Source organism: Crocuta crocuta, unplaced genomic scaffold, assembly GCF_008692635.1.
Source record: "Crocuta crocuta isolate KB4526 unplaced genomic scaffold, BGI_CrCroc_1.0 scaffold16, whole genome shotgun sequence".
Lineage (NCBI taxonomy): Eukaryota > Metazoa > Chordata > Mammalia > Carnivora > Hyaenidae > Crocuta > Crocuta crocuta.
The window spans coordinates 3,703,703-3,719,309 of record NW_027531893.1 but is presented as its reverse complement, the minus strand read 5'-3'; the positions used below and the strand labels follow the sequence as shown (position 1 = coordinate 3,719,309).

The 15,607-nt window shown below is 37.5% G+C and overlaps 1 protein-coding gene and 1 pseudogene across 1 annotated transcript in view; both read left to right on the top strand.

Annotated features, from left to right (window-relative positions):
* KCND2 (potassium voltage-gated channel subfamily D member 2) overlaps positions 1–15,607 on the top strand; it is a 494,824-nt gene that overhangs the window by 157,585 nt on the left and 321,632 nt on the right. The gene's annotated exons all lie outside the window — the stretch shown is intronic.
* Positions 1–15,607, top strand: part of LOC144239172 (poly(A)-specific ribonuclease PNLDC1 pseudogene) — a 29,651-nt pseudogene that overhangs the window by 12,145 nt on the left and 1,899 nt on the right.

The following is a 15,607-nucleotide window of genomic DNA, read 5'->3' as shown; positions in this document are numbered from 1 at the left end:
AATCATGAGACAAGTGAAAATGGATTGACTTATGAATACTTAATCTCATTTTGGCTAACGTTTATTATTGAATTACTAAGAAGTTACACATTTAACTCAACAAATAAATAATTAAATCCAGAATTCTTGAATTGACAAGAGTTTAGTTTTAAATTTTTTTTAATGCTTATTTATGTTTGAGAGAGAGGGAGAGAGAGAGCAGGGTAGGGGCAGAGAGAGGGGAAGACACAGAATCTGAGGCAGGCTCCAGGCTCTGGGCTGTCAGCACAGAGCCCAATGCAGGGCTTGCACTCATGAACCATGCAATCATGACATGTGCTGAAGCCAGACACTTAATGGACTGAGCCACCCAAGCACCCCAGCAAGTGCTTAGGTTTAATACCTGATTTCTTTCTCTTGGAAATCAATAATGATTGTTTTTTGACTGAGTTGTTCTCAGTTCTGTTCTTGCTAGGTTTTTTTTGTTTGTTTGTTTGTTCATTTGTTTTTAAAGTCTAAGTGTATCATTTCCTTTTCCTTTTTTAATTTTAATTTATTTTTAAAAATTTACCTCAAAGTTAGTTTGCATATAGTGCAACAATGATTTCAGTAGTAGATTCCTTAATGGCCATCACCCATTTAGCCCATTCCTCTTCCTGTCGCCTCTCCAGTAACCCTCTGTTTGTTCTCCATATTTAAGAGTCTCTTATGTTTTGGGGCGCCTGGATGGCTTAGTTGGCTAAGCGTCCGACTTTCGCTTGGGTCATGATCTCGCGGTTCGTGGGTTCGAGCCCCGCGTCGGACTCTGTGCTGACTGACAGCTCAGAGCCTGGAGCCTGTTTCAGTCTGTGACTCCCTCTCTCTCTGACCCTCCCCTGCTCACGCTGTCTCTTTCTCTCTTTCCTAGAAATAAATAAAACATATAAAAATATTTTTTAAAAAAGTCTCTTCTGTTTTGTCCCCCTCCCTGTTTTTATATGATTTTTGCTGCCCTTCCCTTATGTTCATCTGTTTTGTATCTTAAAGTCCTCATATGAGTGAAGTCATATGATATTTGTCTTTCTCTGACTGACTAATTTCACTTAGCATAATACCTTTTAGTTCCATCGACATAGTTGCAAATGCCAAGATTTTATTCTTTTTGATTGCCGAGTAATAGTCCATTGTATAAATGTACCACATCTTCTTTATCCATTCATCAATCGATAGATATCTGGGCTCTTTCCATACTTTGGTTATTGTTGATAATCCTGCTATAAACATTGGGTGCATGTGCCCCTTTGAAACAGCATACTGTGTGCCTTGGATAAATACCTAGTAGTGCAGTTGCTGGGTCATAGAATAGTTCTATTTTAAATTTTTGAGGACCCTCCATACTGTTCACCAGAGTGTCTGCACCAGTTTGCATTCCCAACAGCGGTGCAAAAGGGATCCTCTTTCTCTGCATCCTTGCCAGCATCTGTTGTTGCCTGGGTTGTTCATGTTAGCCATTCTGATGGGTGTGAGGGGGTATCTCAGTGTGGTTTTGATTTGTATTTCCCTGATGATGAGTAACGTTGAGCACCATTTCCTTTTCACATGTGTTGCAGACACAGTTTTAGAATCCCACTATACTTTATAGTTATCAGTTAATCTTCTCTTTTCTTACTCTTAAAAAATTTACATGTAATATATGCCCTGCACCACCCCTTTTGGTCTCCTACATAGTTTCCTTCTCTATAGTTTCTGGTTTTCTCCTCTGTGCTTTAAAATATTTATAGGGCTCATGTAGCTCCATCCCCAAGCTCTACACCCTGCCTCCACCCGTGTGGTCACCAAACCTTTTTGTATTGCTAGTCTTCTCTAAAACAATGCATTCACTGAAGTTGTAGTGTTTGAAATATAGTTCAAACTGCTTTCTACACACAGTGAGTGTTCTCAGAAAACTCCATCAGTTTTGTTTTCTGGCAGAAAATAATATCATGGAATATCAGCCCAACCTCCTAATGCTTCTATTTTAAGATTCTTTAGGCCACAGTAAATAGCAGCCCTTTGAAATCTACAACTTCTACAGAAGCTTTGCCAGTATTCCTTTACACCAGGTCATGTGTTCTGCATTCATATATTAAACATAAATGCCTTGCTTTCTGTTCTGTGAAATCCCAACCAATGAAAAAGCATGAAAATTGCCTGTAGAAGAAATTTGATGTGATACAGGTAGAGTAGGAGTTGTAATTATTAGCACCAATCTCCTATTACTGTAATTATGAAGAATATTTATTTAAGAAGTTAAGATATTTAAAGGAAGATTCAACGTTCACAACATTGATGTAGTTGATAGTGGCTAATTAACAGCAATCTGCTGAAGAATCCAATGAAATGGCAAAGTGCTATCTGAGCATAATAAAATTTTCAAGAATTCCTGAAGTGATACATATGGTTAACTCTGGTTAAGCTGTCTACAGCATCAAACATTAATATTTTGTTTAGATAAATTATTTTTTAATGTCTATTTATTTTAAGAGAGAGAGGGTGAGAGCATGAGCAAAGGCACAAAGAGTAGAGGGGTAGAGAGAGAAGGAGAGAAAACCCCAAGCAGGTTCTGTGCTTTCAGCACAAAGCTTGATACAGGGCCTGATCCCACAAACTGTTAGATCATGACCTGAGCTGATCAAGAATCACATCCTTAACTAACTGAACCACCCAGTTGCCCCCAGATAAATTATTTTTTCTATTGGAAAATAGCCAAGATTAGAAGAGTTACCAGGTACTAAATAAACTGTCACTTTTTCTGGGTTAATTTGTTTGGAAAATATATCTCCATTTCCATATATTTTTAATGCTTATTTACTTTTGAGAGAAAGTGAGTAGGGGAGAGGCAGAGGGAGATGGAGAAAGGATCCGAAGCAGGCTCTGCACTGAGAAAGTCTGATGCAGGCCTTGAACTCACAAACCAGGAGATCATGATCTGAGCCAAAGTCAGAAGCTTAACTGACTGAGCCAGCTAGGTAGCCTTTGCATATTATTTTAGAAAAAAAAAAATTAGTGAGGTGTCTACGTGGCTCTTTTGGTTGAGCATCCCACTCTTGATTTCAGCTCAGGTCATGGTCCCAGGGTCGTGGGATGGAGCTTCATGTGTGGCTCTGTGCTGAGCATGGAGCTTGGTTGGGATTCTCTCTCTGTGTCCCTCTGCCCCTTTCCCCAACTCTCTCTCTCTCATAGAAAAAAGAAAAAAAGAGAAAGAATGTGTGATTACTTTTTGACATTTCTTTGATGTCTAATGTCAATAATTGTTCTATTTTCCAAAATATGTATACACACACACACAAATATCTAGAGAAGGAATCATTTCAAACTGTCATGTACATTTCAAAATTATATATTAGTAGCAATTGATTCCTTTTCATGTAAGTTATCCTTGGAATTCTGAAGCAGCATTGTACGATGGTTTATAATAAAACACCAAAAAATTCTTCAAGTTGATAGGAAAAGATATTCATGATACTGTCTGTTAGTTGATACTTCCTATCTGAGTATATTAAATAAATGCTTCATGTTAGGTGATTGACATTGGCTAGCTAGTTTTTTTCTTTTTCTTTTTCCTATGAAAGACTTAGAAAATCAATGTTTCAAGGATGTTTTTTTTTGACATTACAATATATAGTACTGTTTTATTCCTCAAACTGATTTATTGTGTTTCAGATATCTCCTAAGGCAATTTCCTTTTCTTCTTTTTAGAACATGTACAGTAAGTTAATCTATTAGACTGAAGTTCAATTTTTTCCCTCTTGTACTAAATCTGATGATGAGGTTATAATTCTCTTCTGCCAGAGAAGAAATAGATAACACAGAATAAAAGCCTCTGTTTGGAAAACTTCTCATCCTTTATCATCACTGGTATATTTTTTAAATTCCATAATGAGAATTGTGTTATGCTTTAAAAATTAATAATAGCAAAGACACTCTGTAATAGATAATTTATATAGAAAATATGGATCCAGAGACAGAGAACATATTATGTTTTTTAATAGTTTAAACAGATGATTCTATTTTCACCTAGATGAAAAGCCATTTGGGATTATTCTAGAAGGTCTCCAGTGAACATTCAAAAAATAATGACCAATTTTCCAATTACCCTTACCCTATTTGACTATTTTGCTATTGTGGATCATTTAATTAAGATTTGTTGAGTGTCCTTATTTCAGTTTTCATCTGCAGTCTCATTCCTACTATGATTATTGGCTCATGTTCATATGATGGCCCTATAAAACCTTAGTTACTGGAGCTTAGTATTCATTTTGGCCTCCTCACCTCCCGTAAAATTCTGTGCTACACTTTGGGCAATCAGTTGCACAGCCATGCCCTACAGTTATGCCGCCAAATCTGTCTCCTCCAGAAGTTACTAATTTAAGCATCGTACTTTGAGAGTTTAACTTCTATTGTTGAAGTAGTCCCCGTGTGATTATTTTTCTACTTCACTGTGACCTCCATTTCCTGGATGCCACTGTTATTGGCCTCTATTCATTAGATTGATATTTGAAGTTTCCCCATAAGATCACTCTTCCACCCTATCGGATCAGGCAACTTCATATCACTATCATAGAATTCACCTTATTCATTAGCTGTGCCTGCTCTTTCCTTCTGTTTTTATCTTCTTAACCAGCTTAAATTGGATGGATCATTACATCAATAAGTTTATGTCAATATACAAAAGTCCCTGCCCCAGTGGCTTTGGCTTTTTCATCATGAAAATTATCAACCACCGATGAAGCCAACTATTTGCTTTATCTGGCCTGCAGGTGTGCAGCTGGGCTCAGCTAGACACAATAACAATGCACGTAAAATTAGTGCCACTATAATTATTGTATATATATTAACCTCAGCTGGACTCTCATTGTCATGCAGTCCTACCACATTTTGTTTCTCTTACCCTCTGAAACTATTCTATTTTCTATAAAACTCCAACTTCCCTGTTACTCCATTTATTCCCCGTGCATAATCTAGCCTAAACAAGATAAAACAAAATCTTTTTACACATACAAGTTTTCAATTTGATATGGGACATATAGACGTGAACAGGTAGAGGGAGCTATTCAGTAGTGATTTTCTCATCAGCACCATCTACTCTATCCCAGCATGTTATTAAATATAGTTGAAGTTTTTGGGTCTTCTGCTTAGCTGACCACACCTCCCTCTTGCAGGATTGTAGTGTTTTTTCCTCTTATACCATCATATTTTTTTGTTGTTGTTTTCCTCCTACGTCTCTGGACCCACCTCCTCAATTTTGTTTGCTTGTCCATTTTTCCATTTCTGTTAAATTCTGGGACTGTGTAGTCTCAGTAAAAGGTACCCCTTTCCTTTCCATCTACTTCATCCCAGGCCAGTCAGCCCAGTGTATGGCTTCAGCTCAAAACCAGTCATTCCTGCCAATGACTCTGATTATATTTCCAGCCCAGTCCTCTACTCCTCTCTGGAGGAGTGCATCAGCTGTCTTCCTGGTGTCACCACTTGAAATTCAGAAGCATGTCAATGTCAATATGTACCAAGTTTTGCAATATTGCACTCCTGCCTTCTTCTGGTATTTCATCTCTTAGTAAGTACAACCATACATCTGTTTACAAAGCCAGAAACAAAAGTCATCCTGACCATCTTCTTTCTTTTCACCCTTTATTCAATTCATTAGCAAGCCTTGCTGATGTTACTTTTGACTATGCTTGAGGCACTGCATTTCTCAGCATCACCACCATTATCACTCCCAATTATAAGACACAATTTTCTCTTGCCTGGACTGCTTCAGTAGTGTCTTATCTGGCCACATCTTTTCTTAGAGCTCTCTCTTTGTTTTACCTAACAGTCAGAAAGATTTTAAAAGACAGATATTATCATTAACCTTTTTTTGCTAAAGTCATTCTTCCCTACTTCACATTCCAGCAACACTGTCTTTTATCAGTTTGTTTAATGTGTCAACTCTCTATTTACCTCAGGACCTTTGCACATACTCTTGCCACTATGTCATATGTGCCTCCTCACCCCAACACATATATATTCCCCTCCACTACTCTTGCTGACCTGTTTTTATGATCATGGCTCAAATATCACTTCTTCAAAGAAATCTCCATTGACACTCCAAATAAGATCACTCTCCTGCAGTTGACGTTGGAAGTAGCCTATAAATTGAAAATACCCTATAAATGTTTCCCATAAAAGCTGGGTTAGCAATCCTAAGTATATACTAAAATAATGATGCAATATTGTGAGAAACAAGCATTTACTGAGTGCCTACTATAATGCTAGACTCAGTCTATGCTCTTGAAAATCTCACAATCAGGGAAGTCATCCACATTAAAAAGATAAGCAAAATTATACTTTCAAAGATTAATGCAGCCTTTATTTCAATTGAATGAATGTATTTTCAAGTACCCACAATACACCAGGCATAAAGGAAAAATGTAAGTCCTGCACTAGAGGGACTCAAACTAGCAAGAAAAACATTTAAAAAAAAAAACTATAATATAATGAGCTATATATAATTCAGGTGTTTAGAAAGCTCACAGATGAAGGAAAGGTTGAGCGAGACTGATAAGTATTTTAAAATAAGTAGTCCCTAATAGATAGAACATCTAGTTGTTAAATCTATAGTATCACATAAAATGGTTGTACCCCTCAGGCAAGAAATAGTCTATGGAAATGAAATTTCACAGGGACTTATACCAAATCATGCATTTGCTTTTCTTGGTTGTTTAAATAAATCTGAGCTAATCATGCCCCACCCCCTTCGTCCCTCCAAGCTTTTCATTTTTTCAGATGACTAAAAAGATTTATTGAGACCTTACGGCTGTTCACTCCCTAATAAAGTTCTCCCTCAGTCATCCTGCTAATTTGGTTGACTGGTCTATTTTTAAAAATTAGCAGTTTTCAGAAACAGCCTCCAGTATTGTGGCTGTGAAAAATCTGTTGAGAAGAAATAAAAGGCTAAAACAAAATCTAATACTGTAAGCAAGTATAAATTTTTTGGAATGATATACGATCGTGTGTTGTGCCAGTTTGGTCCCTGAGGCAGGAAAGAAAGCAATCTGGTTTTCTGAAACATTCAAATTTCTCACCTAAGCTCAGCTAAGAATACATCATTATGGGAAACAGAGTGGAAAGTCACCATTTTATCCTTTAATTTACGGTGTCAGTGGGAACAGCACAACACCGAATCCAAAGTTCAAAGAGAGAAAAAGATCTGGCTTATGGTGGATATAAACTTAATTTCTTTCAACCAGGTAGCTAGGTCCTGCTGTGTAGGTTTAACACTGGGCAATTCTACGATTCTTTTAATGGCCTTTCACAAATTTTAGAAATATGATAAAATATTCACTTAAAAGAAACCACTAAAAGGCCACTTGGTAAAAGCTGATCTAAGAAATGATATTGGTTGGATTATAAAGTATTTTACTTGTTTTAAGATCGAACAACTTTTTTAGGTTGCCCTTCATTTAATACAAAAGGTCAATTCTACTCTCTATCTCAGTTGTGATATTAATCTCTCTATTTCTTTCTAAATCCTATTAAGAGAGAGTAGAAGCTTAACTTTATCATCTTAATGCCAAGATCTCAGCAAGCATTTACCTAGATATAAACAACGATGCCTTTCAGAAGGTTATATCCTCACTGTGATAATGAAGAAAGGGACACATACATTAATTGCCATGATTTCACAAAATGGAGTGTTTGCTAAGATTTATAAGCACGTTTTATTATTTTTGCAACCTGATAAATGAGGAAAGTTAAGGAGAGATTATGTTGTGATTTAGAAAAATGTAGCTTAAGAACAGACAACTTTCAGCAACCAAGGTCCACCTTCATATCCAGTACACCAACGGATCGCAACCCAGGCTACTTATTAGCATCACTCTGGACAGAGTGGCTTTTAGAAATACCCATTCATCACATGCTCCCCACACAGAGTTTCTGCTGAAATTGGTCTCGGAATGGGCCCCGACATGGGTATTTTTTATTAGTTCCCCAGGCTATCCTTACGTTCAGCCAGGTTTATATATAGCTTGGCTAGATGCTTGACCCCAACTCACCACTGTATCAATTAAGTGAGGAGGGGCACTCAGGTAAAAGCAATGGCCTAGAGAATCTGAAACTTAACTCTGAGAATGCCATCCAGCCCTCACTCATGCCCCCCACCAGTGATTTTACTCTTTTTTTCACTTGATTGTTCCATTAAACAGATCCCATTGATTTAATATCCTAACCATTGCTAAAATAAGGCATTAGTTTATTCCAGCAGGCAGGAAATTCGGTGGGAAAAAAAATCATGAGTTAAATCCTTGCTTGGCTACATTGACACTTGTTCTCTCCTGAATATTCAGTCAGATAGCCCTTCCCCAAACCCTCCGTTGGTGAAATAATTCATCACTGTACCACTGAAACCCTCTGCCTTTTTAAAAATATATAATTGAATATGAGTGAATCCCTGCATTATATTTTCTTCTAAAAAAGTACTGTTCCTGTTGTCAAATTGGAACATATTGTACTTCCTATATATATCACCCACAAGTCATTTTTAAACCTGGATCACTGTCTATCCTGAAATAAAAGGTCTACTACTAGGGAGGGGCAACTATATCTTCTTGCATGTATTAAAGCTTCTGATCCCCATCTGCTATGAATTGCTGAAGGGGCTGCTGTGAATTTCCCATGGTTTCTGCAATTTTTAGGAAATAAAATTTAAATGGTCAAAGAAAAGAAAACCCTTTATAAATGATTTCTGTGAGATTTAAGTATATTTAGAATATAGACAAATCCCATTTGTCTTGGCAATGTGTTACAGGCATTTGTATGTACAAAGGAATCTCCCTTTAATCAAGTTGACTAGCAGGAGGATCCAATATGAAGCCACTCTGGACACCAATCCACAATGGGTCCATTACTACTGGAGCACCTTTTTTTTTTTTTTTAACAAATAGTTTATTGTCAAATTAGTTTCCACATAACACCCATAACACCCAGTGCTCATCCCCACAAGTGCCCTCTTCCATACCCATCCCCCCACCCCCCCATGTCCATCAGTCCTCAGTTTTTGTCAGCATTCAAGAGTCTCTCATGGTTTGCCTCACTACTGGAGCACCTTAATTGACAATGTGGAGAATGGCTGCAGTGGGAGATTTTTAAGTATATATAATACACACACAACACATACACACACACACACACACACACGCACACACGCCTAGAATGCCACGTGTCCAATTTGTCATCAGGTGGCATTTTAATGTTATCTAGGAGTGGGACTTAGAAAACTCTACAGCGATGAAGATGCTCTCCCATGCCAATTCTGTGTGCTCATATGTCTGGGACACACACATACACACGTATAGGCATATGATTGTGTATACCCATAACTGTATTTCTGTCTATCTGTCTAACCCAATATACCCTCTCCCATTAGGACACAAAAAATTAAAACCAAAAATGCCATCAAAAGCTGATGATCACAACCTATGGTCAGAACCTAAGAATGAATTTCACTGATTATCAGGCTTTTGAAACTGAATTTGGAAAAATAAACATGGTTGGCTTAAATAAACTTCAGTCCCAGCGCTCCTCACTGCTTGTGGGGGAAAAAGTGGAAACGTTGTTTTTTTTTTAAGTTTATTATTATTATTGTTATTGTTATTGTTAATTATTTTTAATTCTCTCTGAGCTCTACTAACTGAACTCTGGGAAGAAAATAAAGAACTGAAAAGCCATCAGTTTTGCATAATAGTTAAAAGTACAGTTCTCTGAATTTGATTTTTGTTTTTTACTGGGTTCTAACAGTTTGACCTTAAGGAATTAACTAATTTCTCTAACTCTGATTTCTTTTCTAAAAATTATGACAAAAGATATACAATAGTGTTGTTAGGAGAACTATATGATCAATTCATGCAAAGCCTTTAGTTAGTGCTTAGTTTAGAATAATTACTCTGTAATTAGTAATGATTAATACTGCACTGCAAGAAAGATATTTTTATAAGTAGATATTATAGCCATTTTATTTTTACATCTATTCAGAAATTAAAACATAGAAAACAGAGAGAAACAAAGAATTCATAAACAGGAACTTAACTACCTCTATAGTTAGCGGATAAAGGGAAGACACTCAATGTAACATTGCCTGGTAGGTTGTAGGTGCTCAACAATTATTTGTAGAATTAATGAGAAATTAATGAGAGGAAAGAAAAAGGAAGAGGTTGGCAGTGGTGCCTCTTGAAAGAACAGTTTCTGGGGCACCTGGGTGGCTCAGTTGGTTAAGCGTTTGGTCAGGTCATGATCTCACATTTTGTGGGTTCTAGCCCCGCATTGGGCTCTGTGCTGAAAGTTCAGAGCCTGGAGCCTGCTTCGGATTCTGTGTCTCCCCCTCTTTCTGCCCCTCCCCTGTTCATGCTCTGTCTCTGTCTCTCAACAATAAATACATGTTAATAAATAAATAAATAAATAAATAAAAGAGCAGTTTCCAAGACACTTTATGGGTTAACTTCAGATAACAGTTGGGAGACAGTCACACCTCAGAACAATAGGGAGACACACTGCATGCTTAATAGTCAAGGACAATGAAAGCAAGGGAGGTACATATCCACCTGGAGTGAAGAAGGAGAGAGGGGGTAGGATCTCAAAGAGGTATCTGATCAACCTTCACAGTAGATAGTGAAGCAAAATCCATAATGTTGTCATCCTGTCTCTTGATGACGAAGCAGACCAGATAAATTTTCATTATCTGAGTATAGGTAAGAGGGGAAAAATTGAATTCAAATTAAAAAAAAAGAAACTATAAAATTCGAAGGAAGAGGAAAACATGTTCCAGATGATTGCTGCAAATATATGCCTCTCAAAACTAAAAACATAGGAATCAAGCATTTACTATATCATTTGGCATACATAAAATGATGAGCTATGTAAGACAAGAGCAGAAACTTAAGAGAACAAATTGGAGGGCTGAGTCATATTGCTATAACAATAACAGTGCATTATAATTGTTACAATAACAATTATAATTATGATTATAAATAATGTGACAGGTATTCAAACCTATCAAAAAAGGTATCAATAAGAATAATGAATATGTCACTGAAATACATTTTAAGTTGTGAGATTATACTTGACTTTGTCAGATTTCCTAACTGTAGCTTATGCAATTCAAGTACCTGCCATTTTCATTAATGTCAGATATGGCTGACAGGTGATGCTCAACCCTCAACAACAATAATGTCAATGTCCTTTATGTGTGAATTGAGAGCTGTTACCACTATTGTCATGGTAATTCTCAATGTAGATAATTACCTCTATTCTAGAGATGATAAAATTGTGGCTCAGAAAGGTTAGACAGTTTACCTAGAAATAAAAGTGCAGGACAAAGCCCTTGTCTGTGGCTAGGACATTTCAGCATTTCCAGTCAAGTGACCTGCACACATGAGATCGTTGAAACTCGTTTCCATTTTGAATAATGGAGACCTCGGCATGTTCATCCAGTGCTATTTTGTGAAAAAAGCAATGTGAAAGTGTTTTAAACATTTTACTGTGTCATTGGATCAGATCTCTATGATGGCATTAGGAATGTTTTTCCAAAGATCCATGGGTGATTGTTAATTTTCAGCCACTTTGAAAGCTCATCATTTGGAAACACTATCAGATGTGAATCTGGCACGAACCAGTCAATCTCATGTATTCCTATACCTCAATGTATACATCATTCCCATTTTTAGTCACAGCCATACAAATGCAAGTCATCATTTCAGACTGCTCCCTTTTATCGAGGTATCAGGCTTTGAAATGGAAGTCTACTCTACTTACAGCCTAGATAGCAAGAGAGAACCCTTCTATCCACAATCTTGGTACCAGCGAGTCTGAAAAAACTGCTACTCTCAGGAAAAGTAGTGCAAGCTGGTAGACTGGTGGTCACTTCTTCGAAAGTTGTGCCTGCTTGGGGGGTCACATGTCAGAGCCATGACTGCTGGGAGATTTACTGTAGAGATCCAGCGGGATGCCAGAATGGCAGAAGGCTGTTTAGTGCATCTTCCTTATAAAATCTTTAGGAAAATTACTAAGTTTATGAGATGCTAAATGTGGAAAAAGAGTGAAGGGGTGGATCCTCTCATCTGGGTCTGACATATGTAGCATGGTTGAAATTTTGCACTCTAATGCAGATAAGCCAAAATCTGTACTCTCTTTATGTTCTATAAGTGATCTAAATAGCTTCATGGCTTACCATTCTGGCTTGTAGAAAACGAATGTAAGGTTCTGAAGCTTTTCTTATTTAAAACCTTTGTTGTTCTTCTTCAAAACATGTCAAAACAGTCTCAAGACAATATGTAATCAATTCAAATCCCAAATCTCACCCTCAGAACTATCTTCCCATATTCTCCCTCCTTCATTAATGCAGTTATCCTTTGAGATTGGAAAAGGATAGGGAGCCTGGGTGGCTCAGTTGGTTAAGTGGCCGACTTTGGCTCAGGTCATGATCTTGTGGTTTGTGAGTTCAGGCCCCACGTCCGGCTCTGGCCTGACACCTCGGAGCCTGGAGCCTGTTTCGGATTCTGTGTCTTCCTCTCTCTCTCTGCCCTCCTCTGCTCACGCTCTGCCTCTCAAAAATAAATAAACGTTAAAAAAAAAAAAGAGATTGGAGATGGATCCATTTTTCTTGGGCTATCTTGTAGGTGTATGCTGGCCCACTCTCATGTGGTACGTGGGTCTCATCTCTTCTGTAGGCATCTGTTGGTAACTGCTAATGCATTTTTGACCCGCTTTTGTTCTTGAACATTCTGTGTTTTCCACCCCTAATGCTGAAACTAACCAAGGGGGAGAATCATGATGTTCCCATCCCTCCTATCCAGTTTGCTGGATTTCACCTCTTTTACAGATGCTGCAAAACCTAAGGCTGAGACCCTTCTTCTCTTTGGCCCTGGCTTTGGGCTTCCTAGCTCAGAGTCTTGGCTACTTCATTGCTCTGTATGTTTTGAAGGTAGCTCCGTGGCTGTCCTCTGGCTCTCAACACAGCTTTTTCCCCCGTACCCTTTGGGACTCTGCAAGATTTGGGGAATGTCTTGTATGTCAGGAGTCAAGATAGAATATCAGAGTAAATTCACCTAATTGCTGTTTTCCATCTATCTGTTCAGAATGTTCCATGTTTGCCAAGGAGCACACTGCAAGGCAATCTGTGTCCCAGCCTCCATTCTGCATTGATAACTTTCCTCACCCATTTCTAAATTGCTGCCACGTGGTGTAGGAGCCTTGCTGAATATGGGACTTCTCTCAGCCACTTGCAGTCATTATGGGTTACACCCAGAGGAGAAGAAAGAAACAAATCCCTTTCAATGAGGCTGTCCCAAACAGTCTTCACTACCTTATTGTTTTGATTCTAAATGGAGACCTTGATATCTGCCTTAGGACTTGTTCCACCTCCAACTACTTCCTCTCTACCAGAAGGGTAGTCATTCACTTACCTTCCTGTCTTACAAAATTCGCATTGGCCCCTCCAACTATCACATGAGTGCTTCTTTCTAACCTGGGAGCATACCATTGGAAGGGTTGCAGGTGAATGGGATTTACTCATAGGGCTCAATTAAAAGGTTTTCCTTTTAAATTGGATTTCATCATGCAAGGCTCTGGGGTAGGCAGTTCTTTGGAGATGTCAGAAATAGATTGTCAGACCAAACCTTCAGCTTCACCGCACAAGTAAGAACATACCGCCCTCCTAAAGATCAGTCTCATGGATCACAGTGAAAGTGATGCCTGGGTTTGTTTGTTTGTATTTCTCCCATAATACTGCTTGTAGGGTTTCACATGCTCTGAACACAAGAATCACCCTATTAAGAGTGGCAGAAAGCTGTTTAGTGCATCTTCCTTACAAAATCTTTAGGAAAATTACTTTAAGATGGGACTCAGTTGAAACCAGGCTAACTTGTCTTCCTTTACCCTGCATGACAGGCAGGGAGTATTTCTCTCTCTGGAAGAACCCATTACACTCATGCTGCATTACTAGCTTTTATAACAAAATGATACATTTTATTGACTTGTTTACTAACCCTTCCTGTTCTGGTACATACTGCTGGCATTTTAAAATTTGGCTTTCTATCAAAAACAAACTGCTTCTCTTAGTGACTTTACTCTTTATTTCTACCAGAGTATTTTAACCCAACTTGAATAAAATAAGATATAACAATTTTGGATATATAAATTTTCACAACCTTTTAAGTCCAGTTTGTCTGCTGGTATTAGGTTTAACTATAAAGCATTTCCCCAATTCTTCTCACTTGAGAAAAATATTGGAAAACTATGTTATGATACAGACTACTCAGCAAATGGTTAATTACTTTATTCCCTCTAAATTCTGGCTATAGCTATACCATGACAGACTATTATAGCTTATGCTAATACTGACGACAAGTTGATATTATTTCAACATAATCTTGACTATCTGTAGCTTGGTGGCTAAGATGAGGAGTTTCAGAAATATCCTTGCTATTCAAGTCCCAACGCTGCCACTGTTGGGTTTGTGATTCCAACCATGTTAATAATTTCTCTAGGGTTATCATCCACACATTACAGATAATATTTACTAATTGTCAAAACTGAATGAAGAAAGACTACATGAGATAAAGTATGTAAAGAATCTGGTTCAGCATAAGACCTCTATGGAAAGAATGAATATATTATCTAATGGTTTGTCAGATACAATTTGCTGCAACTAATTAAGATGGTGATATCAGCACTGCCATACAGATCAATCACAACAAATTAAAGTGGTGAGATATTTTGGGTCACATTCATTTCTATTAAAGGCTATAAGCTGAGTTCTGGAAGCCAAGAAGAGATTCCATGGAAAGAAAGATATATTTGATCTGGGGCTGTACAGCTTCCTACAATGTCTCCTGAAATAGATCTCCTTTCTAATAAATAATGCTTTCCTACGGATGGATTTGACCTCATCTTCTACTTCATGGGCACAGTCCACAAATCAGCCCCATGTAAAAAATCTGAACCTAGCTACTTGGGAAAATAATAAAAGGCATAAAAATAAATGAAGTTACAAATAAATTGCTAACTTACTTGGCAATAGATGTGAAGTCAAGTTTAATCTACCCCTTAATCTAGAGACAAATTAGTGAAGGACTTTTTCTCCACAGCTTCCAGACAGAGCTAACTATATTTGTCCTTTAGTGCAACATGCATTTTGCTAGTTTATTTTCACAGTTAATATCTGCTACTATCACAGATTTGGCCTGAAAAAAAAAAAAAAAAAAAGATATATCAAGGCAGAATTGACTAACCGGGGGAACAAATTGATTCCATCTTTATAGTGAAACTTCAGAATCATTTCTTTCTCCCTGTTCTTTTTCAAAGGTATACGTAATTAGTTTTCTTTGTATTGCATATTTGTATATGCCTTTTCCTCTTCTTTATGTTCTTCTTTGCTATGTTTATATTTATATAACAGGTGCAAACTGAGCATATAATGGAGGAAAAAAATGCAGCAATAAACAGTAATTTCTTGGCTCACCCCCTCTATCTAGGTTACTAGAAGTACATCATGTGCTACTCACAGAACATTTTGCCATTTAGCCAAGGGATATTGGAATGAATACACAAGATATAACACACACATACACACACACAG